Source organism: Bison bison, unplaced genomic scaffold (assembly GCF_000754665.1).
Source record: "Bison bison bison isolate TAMUID 2011002044 unplaced genomic scaffold, Bison_UMD1.0 scf7180017864533, whole genome shotgun sequence".
Lineage (NCBI taxonomy): Eukaryota > Metazoa > Chordata > Mammalia > Artiodactyla > Bovidae > Bison > Bison bison.
In genome coordinates, this window is record NW_011495082.1 from 8,645,538 (window position 1) to 8,654,741 (window position 9,204).

The following is a 9,204-nucleotide window of genomic DNA, read 5'->3' on the forward strand; positions in this document are numbered from 1 at the left end:
TGTGGGAAGGCGCCGGGGCAGGGGAGCGGCGACCGCACTTGCCTCTGGCGCTTCCCGCGGCCGCGGCTTGCCCGCGTCGGTGGGGTCGTGTGGCGGCGGGCAACGGGCCCCCCGGCGCCTCTGCTTGTGCGGGCGGCTGGAGCGGCTTCCCATGCCTTCCGTTTGCGCAGCTCGTTCTACTGCCGGGAAGGCGCTAGGCCACTCGCGTCTCTCGTTTCCATAGAACCGCCTGGGACGCGTCTCCCCGAGTCCCGGCTTCTTGGCTGCTTTTCCATAACTTAGCGTCAGTGCAGGTGGTTGGGAATTCCCCCAGGCCCACCTTCCTATGAAAAGGCAAATGCCGTCGTTTATTTATTTTTCCTTCTTCCTGGTAGAATTATAAACAAATCTCAAACGGTTCAAGAACGTCTCTCTGCGGCTCCTGTAGGCCTTGAAATACGCACATACACACTCACACGTCTCCCTAAAGAAGGCGGGGGTTGGGGCGGGCTGTGTTTCTGGGGATTATGGTATCTCAGCTGTTTGAAGGCAGGGACCAAGGCGAAGGGATTATCCTGAGATTCCGCCTCCTCCCCCCCCCCCCAAAGCCTCTCTGATTAAATATTGACAGAAAACTTGTTATGTTTTGAGTACTTCCTTTCAAGATTTGACCCGGAAATCAGATGAAACTTGATTTTGGAAGCGTCAAGCTCTTTTGTACGAATGAATATCCTATACCAGAAAGAACAGAACAGTTATCGTTAAGACACAAGGAATGAAAATTTAAACCTAATTTCCAGTGTAGGTGTGACAGGCTCTTGTGTCTTATAAACTTTTGGGGACTTATGTTATTATGTTATGCCTCATTTCCTAGAAGTACCTATTGATGCGCAAGGTGTTCCCATTTTTGGCAAGTTTGACGAACCCGTCCTGCAGGTGTTTAGGGGGATTTTTATAAGGGAGTTACCTTGATTATGTCTAAGTTAACTCCGTGTTAATTTAAATGAACTAGGATGTTTTAAGTACTTGAATATTGAAGATAGCCTTCAGTAATGCAAAATATGCTCTTAGATCTGTTTTCTAAGTAGATTTTCTTTTTCATTATTGACTGTGGTTTAATTATATCATGTAACATTTTCTTGCTTCCTTAAAGCAGAAAGCATAAATCATGTAAAACGGTCTTTGAAAACGTGGTCAGATGTGGGTTTTTTCATAGTCAAGATTCAGAACTCTGAAGATTTCCACTAATGTCCAAAAACGTTTTTAAGAAAACCAATAGTATAACTAACTAGACAGTATTTGCCTGGTTAATTACTCTAAATACACTATTTCAGGGAAACATTTTAAAAATAAAATCAGTAATTCCATATAGGCTCTGAAAAAACAACACTCTTTCTCAAAAATATAAATTAAAACAGTATGTTACTTGACTCTCCTTAAATATGCTAATAGGAAATATGTGCTCTAAAATTTACTATGTACTATTTCTTACCTTTTAAAACCTCTTACTGCTTAAAAGTAGAATATTCCTGAGACTTTTAAATTCACTTACTTCTTACTTTCTTGATACCAGCATTACTTTGAAATAAACTGTTTTGTTTTTGATGGAGGAGAAAAGCCCATATGAATTAGTCTAGTGAATAATTAATACCAAATCCACTTTGAGAGGAAAATAATGAAAACTTTTCATAAGAAAAAACTGGCACTCTTTGGATTGTTCCTAAAAACGCTTTGAAATTTTAGACACTGATATTATTTTTCTGAAATTAAATTGTAATTAGCATAGATATTTTCAGTGCTAACAACTAAATGTCTCTTCACCCTCACAGTAGATTCCTTATCTTATGAGGTTTCTCTTTGCTTCTCTGAAAGTAGGTTGCCTTTTAAAATTATAATGTTAAAAGTATCTAACTAGATTCTGAAATTAAAGTCAAAGTGTATTGTAGAAAAGGCATATAGTTTTTGCAGACAGAGGCTTAGATTTTGAATGTTGATTTCTCCATTTTCTAGCTATGTACCCTTGAGCTACTTTTTAATCTCTCAGGTACCCCATTCTCATCTGTACAAGAACTGTAAATAGCACTTTAATTTTTAAGAAGAAAATGAACATTTATGAAGTAAATAAACCCCAGAATCCTGCTACGTCAATCTTAAACTGTTTGCTCCTATTAAGTAATACAAAGTTCCTAGAATACTAAAGCAGCTGTGACTTCATCCCCCATGGCTAACCAATGTCTTCTGTCCATCTTTTATCCCTCAGCATCTCTTTCATTCACCTTGCTTCCCTTAAGGCCCCTTTATCCCTAAAATTAACATCTCTAGTCCAACCTATGCCTTGTATAGTGCCCAAATAGATTGGATATCTCCCCTGAGTCCTCATTTTGTCCTCGACACAGTCACTTTGCTGCTACTTCTCCATTTCTTCCCTGTACTGCTAGATCAGTCATCAAAGAGACTGATATGACTGCTTCTTTCCCAAACAATGTCATTGAGGTAAGGATATCCCTGAAGTCTCACCATTGGTGACCTTAGTCAAATAATTAATTTACTCACTCATGTCCCTGATCTTTGAAGGATGGGACAGGAAAAGATACTATAGCTTTAAAAGAAAAAAAAAAAAATTGTAATGCTCAGGTGAATTATATTAAGCCAAAAAGCCTAATATGGCTCCTAGGCCAAGAGGCTGCAGAATTCCTAAACTCCATTTGATGTTATAGCATTCAGCCAAATGGGATTTCACTCTCACAGTATGAGTTCTGTAATTTGGGTATTCCTTTTGTAGTGTTGGTTAAACTGAGATCCAGCACTTTGACTTTTCTCAATTTGAATATTATTTACTTTGCCAGTTAAATGCTTTGGATCCCTGATCTTTGAAGAAGGGAACAGGAAAAGATACTGCAGCTTTAAAAAAAAATTTTTTTTTTCTTTTCTAAAGCCCAGCTGACTTATATTAAGCCAAAGGCCTGATTTGGCTTCTAGGCCAAGCGTGCATGTACATGTGTGCTCAATTGTGTCCCAACTCTTTGTGACCCAATGGACTATAGCCCGCCAGCTCCTCTGTCCGTGGAATTTTCCAGGCAAGAATACTGGAGTGGGATGCCATTTCTTCCTCCAGATCTTCCGTGACCCAGGGATCAAACCTGTATCTCGGGAATTGGTAGGTGGATTCTTTACCACTGAGCCACCTTTGAAACCTCATAGGGGAAGAGGGTGCAGATTTTAATAGCATTTGGAGCCAAACAGGATTTTACTCAAACAAAATGAGTTTTGTGATTTGTGTATTCCTTTTGTAGTGTTGATTACATTGACTTCAGTTTTAGTAGTATTTACTTTCCCAATTAAATGCTGTTAGATAAGAGAAGTCCTGAAAATCTTTTAAAACTCTTTAATTCAAAGCACCAATATGGATTGGGTTTAAGGCTTAGTATGTCCTTTCCAAAAGAAGGAAGTTTTAATGGTGATTTTCCTTAGGTTTAAAATCAAAATAGTTCACTGAAGAGCAAACATTAAGAAACTACTAGTTTTCAACCCATTGCCTTAAAATGGCAAAATATTCAGTAGTGTAGAAAAAGACCATCATATAAAAGATACAGACTATATAAATTTTTATTTTTTAATTTTTTTTACACACATCCATAAAACCTTCAAGTCAGATCCCTCCCCTGTCCCAAATATTAACAGTGGTATTATAAAGGAATTAAAGATTTTAACCTTTCTATATACTTTGTAGTATTTTTCAAATTTTCTATCATCATGTATTAATTATAATTAAAACATAAATCAGTAAAAGTTATTTTGAGGGAAATTTTAATTCTTAAATACAAACATAAGTTAAACTTTTTAATAAATACCTTATTTATCTTAGTTAATAGCATACAGTTTTTAAGATGCATTATGTTCTCATATTTCTATAATAATCTGTGTCTGATCATAAAAGAAAAATTATAATGCAGAGTAGAGTAGGGAAGGTTTATCCTTATTTTCCAATCCCAGACCTCTTTAAGCAACCTTGCACTTCTTTTTGGCATACTTTTCTCTTTCACCCAACTGTTACACCCTGGTCTTACATACTCTTTCCCATACCATACCTTTCTATTCATATCGCTATTCTTGCCTCTATTTCTTTGAGTTCTCTTAAAATATTCTGTTTCATATTCTTCAAAGGTGTTCTAGCTATGTATCATTTTGTAAAGAATTCATAGACCTAAAAAGCTAGTATACAGTGTCCTTAATTATGATGAGTGCTATAGGTTAATTTGCATTTTTAACTGGCGCCAACTGCAGAGGAATGTCAGGCATCAAGGATAGGCCCATGTGGGAGATATTTTGGGAAAGTCCACACCACAGGGACAGTTGCTTGTTCTTTGTAAATGCCAGCTCTGTTCGAATTCATTATTTCCTTAGTTGTGTGTATTATATGATTCAAGGTAAGCAACTAGATTCCTTTTTAATTATTGCAAAAGTTTTGAAAATTAATATAAGAGCATCTTCTTTAACTGAAAATCTCATGTATAATTTTAAACTTTTTGACAGTAAAGATAATGCATTTAACTTAAAAATGAATGCTGTGGGGGTTTTTTGTTGTTTTTCTTTTCCTGTTATTATCTTAGGGTAGTATCTTCTGTGTGAATACATCAAGGATTACCCCCTACAAGTTCTAGAAAAATATCTAATTTCTGGAAATACTACTGGAACAATTATATCGCAGTTTATTTACCTTATTTCCTGAGGGAAGACTTCTAGCAGTTAGCTCTTCATCCTCCGTATCCCAGAACCTATTACCAGCACAAAACTTCACTTTGAATTATCTGGGTAATTGATAGGTATTAACACCAGTTTTGTATAGTACTTTCTTTGGGTTCACTGGTATATCAGGCTATTATTTATTGTTTTCTTACTCCTGTAGGATCATAGGAAGAGACATTAAGCCACTAATTTTTTAAGTATAAACAAATACTTAATATCTATGTATGTATATGTCTATTCCTACAAATATAGATAACTATTTTCCCTTGTAACTATATGACTTAGACCTGTGGTTATTAGTTTATCATATGATGTGATGTTAAGAAGGATTGCTAAATGTATTGTGAATTCTGTTCAAGTAGATCATTTTATTATAGGACTCTATTAGATTAATGGAATTTGTTCTTTAAAAAAAAAACAAAACTGCTAGTTATTGTGTGCCATCACTGTGATTTGAGATTCTTTGGAAATTTAGCTAATAGCACAGTTTTTCTGATAAACTTGTTAATTTTCTATGTTTTGATTTGTTTTTTAACACTTATATTTTCATGCGCTTTGAATCAGGAAGTCTAACTTCTTTACCTGTGTTTCTTACTCACTTTTCCTCTTTGCTTGTTTAATATCAGTTTCATTTTCATTGTTTTTCAAAGGAAAGAAGTTGCTTTAAAAAGGTTTTCTTGATTTCTACCACTGAGCACAGTTGGCCCTGTTTTCCTTTTACTGTGGACTCTTGCTTTGATAGAAAAGGCTGTTAAATATCCAAGGCGGCTGTATTTATTCCATCATAAGGACAGTATGATTTAGGATGGAAACTTTGCATTGTATACAACTCTAATAAGTCCAAATCGTTTAATAATTTGTACATCAATCTAAAATACGTTAAAATGTCACCTTGTTAATAATAAACATTCAAATTGTGAAATAGCTGTTCCTAACTTGATATAAAAGAGGAACATAATGATAATTTTTTTCCCTTATATTTCTTCATAGCATATTAAGTTCTCAGGAAGCAGAAAACTACTATTTAAAATACTATTTATTGAAAACAATCTTTTTTTCTGTTTTGTTTTTGACAGCACTGGGTCTTCATTTCTGTGTGCAGGCTTTCTATAGCTGCAGAGACTGGGGGGCTACTCTCTAGTTGCAGTGCATAGGGTTCTCATTGCAGTGGCTCCTCTTGCTGTGGAGTACGGGCTCTGGGCGCATGGGCTTAGTTGCCCTGCAGCATGTGGGATCTTCCAGGATCAGGGATCAAACCAGCGTTCCCTACATTACAAGGCAGATGCTTAGCCCCTGGACCACCAGGGAAACCCCTAAAATAACCTTTAAATCAGACTTTTTGGGAGCATTACAGTGATTTTGTTGTTGTTGCTTTCTGTGTTTTCCTGTTACTTAATAGTAGTTTCTCTATGTGGGCATTTTATTTTATGTTTTTACTTTTCTTTTGTTTTTCCAAGTTGTTGGTTGGTAGGTTGGTTGCACTGGCTTTTCACTGCATGGGCTTTCTCTAGTTTCAGCTAGCAGGGGCTACTCCCTCGTGCCTGTGCTTCTCGCTGCAGTGGCTTCTCTTGTGGGGCACAGGCTCTAGGGAGCATGGGCTTTGGTAGATGTGACGCATGGACTTAGTTGCCCAACAGCATGTGGAATCTTCCTGGACAAGGGATTGAACCCATGTCTCCTGCATGAGCAGGCAGATTCTCAGCCACTGGACCCAGGGAAGTCCAAGCACTTAAAAATAGCCACGTGGGAAAGATTTTAAAGGCTACTCAAACTTCCCTTCTTTGGCAGCATTTTTCTTGAAATACCTACTAAATTGTTTTTCAGACTCTTAAATACGTAAATAAAATACTAGTAGTGGGTGAAATGTATATGGTTAAAACACTTGTATTCCTCTGATGAAAATGACTTTCAGGAACTATAAAAACAATTAGATTTGCCTTTCCATTAGAATACCAAGGTGGTATTCACAGATAGGTTTCCGTGTTTCTGAAAAGACCTATTATTTTCTCTAGGAAATTTTCTTAAAGGCTTTGTCATTCCCTGAAATTAGTGATAGCGGTTTTTCTCCCTGGTTTTGGTTGTATGCCTTATAATTCCCATGTGGCTTTGTGTGTTAATATGTGTTCTGCATTAGACTAAATCATGATTTCTAGCAACAGCATGTTTTTGTAAAGTTTTTGAATACCATTGATACTTCAGTTCAGTCGCTTAGTCGTGGCCAACTCTGCGACCCCATGAATCGCAGCACGCCAGGCCTCCCTGTCCATCACCAACTCCCCGAGTTCACTCAAATTCTTGTTGGAGTAGGTGATGCCATCCAGCCATCTCATCCTCTGTTGTCCCCTTCTTCTCCTGCCCCCAATCCCTCCCAGCATCAGACTCTTTTCCAGTGAGTCAACTCTTTACATCAGGTGGCCAAAGTATTGCAGTTTCAGGTTCAGCATCAGTCCTTCCAGTGAACACCCAGGACTGATCTCCTTTAGGATGGACTGGTTGGATCTCTTTGCAGTCCAAGAAACTCTCAAGAGTCTTCTCCAACACCACAGTTCAAAAGCATCCGTTCTTTGGTGCTCAGCTTTCTTCACAGTCCAACTCTCACATCCATACATGACCACTGGAAAAACCATAGCCTTGACTAGACGGACCTTTGTTGGCAAAGTAACGTCTCTGCTCTTTAATATGCTATCTAGGTTGGTCATAACTTTCCTTCCAATGATTTAGCATCTTTTAATTTCATGGCTGCAGTCACCATCTGCAGTGATTTTGGAGCCCAGAAAACTAAAGTTTGACACCATTTCCACTGTTTCCCCGTCTATTTCCCATGAATTGATGGGACCAGATGCCATGATCTTCGTTTTCTGAATGTTGCGCTTTAAGCCAACTTTTTCACTCTCCTCTTTCACTTTCATCAAGAGGCTTTTTAGTTCCTCTTCACTTTCTGATATAAGGGTGGTGTCATCTGCATATCTGAGGTTATTGATATTTCTCCCGGCAGTCTTGATTCCAGCTTGTGTTTCTTCCAGTCCAGCATTTCTCATGATGTCTCTGCATATAAGTTAAATAAGCAGGGTGACAATATACAGCCTTGCCGTACTCCTTTTCCTATTTGGAACCAGTCTGTTGTTCCATATCCAGTTCTAACTGTTGCTTCCTGACCTGCATACAGGTTTCTGAAGAGGCAGGTCAGGTGGTCTGGTATTCCCATCTCTTGAAGAACTTTCCACAGTTTATTGTGATCCACTCAGTCATAAAACAGAAATAGATGTTTTTCTGGAACTCTCTTGCTTTTTTGATGATCCAGCATTTGTTAGCAATTTGATCTCTGGTTCCTCTGCCTTTTCTAAAACCAACTTGAACATCTGGAAGTTCACGATTCACGTACTGCTGAAGCCTGGTTTGGAGAATTTTGAGCATTACTAGAGTGTGAGATGAGTGCAATTGTGTGGTAGTTTGAACATTCTTTGGCGTTGCCTTTCTTTGGGATTGGAATGAAAACTGACCTTTTCCAGTCCTGTGGCTACTGCTGAGTTTTCCAAATTTGCTGGCATATTGGGTGCAGCACTTTTACAGCATCATCTTTCAGGATTTGAAATAGCTTAACTGGAATTCCATCACCTCCACTAGCTTTGTTTGTAGTGATGCTTCCTAAGGCCCACTTGACTTCACATTCCAGGATGTCTGGCTCTAGATGAGTGAGCACACCATCGTGATTATCTGGGTTGTGAAGCTCTTTTTTTTTTTGTGAAGCTCTTTTTTGTACAGTTCTTCTGTACACCTCTTCTTGCCACCTCTTCTTAATATCTCCTGCTTCTGTTAGGTCCATACCATTTCTGTCCTTTATCGAGCCCATCTTTGCATGAAATGTTCCCTTGGTATCTCTAATTTTCTTGAAGAGATGTCTAGTCTTTCCCATTCTGTTGTTTTCCTCTATTTAACAACTATTTTTCTAACTAGAAATGTTGTGAATTTTCTTTTTCTTGGCCAATAAATGTGCCATCTCAAATACAGAGTACATTTTGAACTTCATTTAAATAGAAATTAATGACTCTAAATTTGAAACTGTAATTTTGTTCAGTCTACTTTGTAGGGGATGAAAGTAACATGTAGCACAGTTAAGAAATCTAGATTAGGAATAATTTAGTAAATTCTGAAAGAGATGGGAATACCAGACCACCTGACCTGCCTCTTGAGAAATTTGTATGCAGGTCAGGAAGCAACAGTTAGAACTGGACATGGAACAACAGACTGCTTGCAAATGGGAACAGGAGTACGTCAAGGCTGTATACTGTCACCCTGCTTAATTAACTTATGTGCAGAGTACATCATGAGAAACGCTGGGCTGGAAAAAGCACAAGCTGGAATCCAGATTGCCGGGAGAAATATCAATAACCTCAGATATGCAGATGATACCACCCTTATGGCAGAAAGTGAAGAGGAACTAAAAAGCCTCTTGATGAAGGTGAAAGGGGAGAGTGAAAA

At 38.0% G+C, this 9,204-nt stretch overlaps 1 protein-coding gene across 1 annotated transcript in view; it reads left to right on the top strand.

Moving 5' to 3' along the window:
- ANKRD32 (ankyrin repeat domain 32) overlaps window positions 1–9,204 on the top strand; it is a 73,883-nt gene that overhangs the window by 316 nt on the left and 64,363 nt on the right. The window lies entirely within an intron of this gene.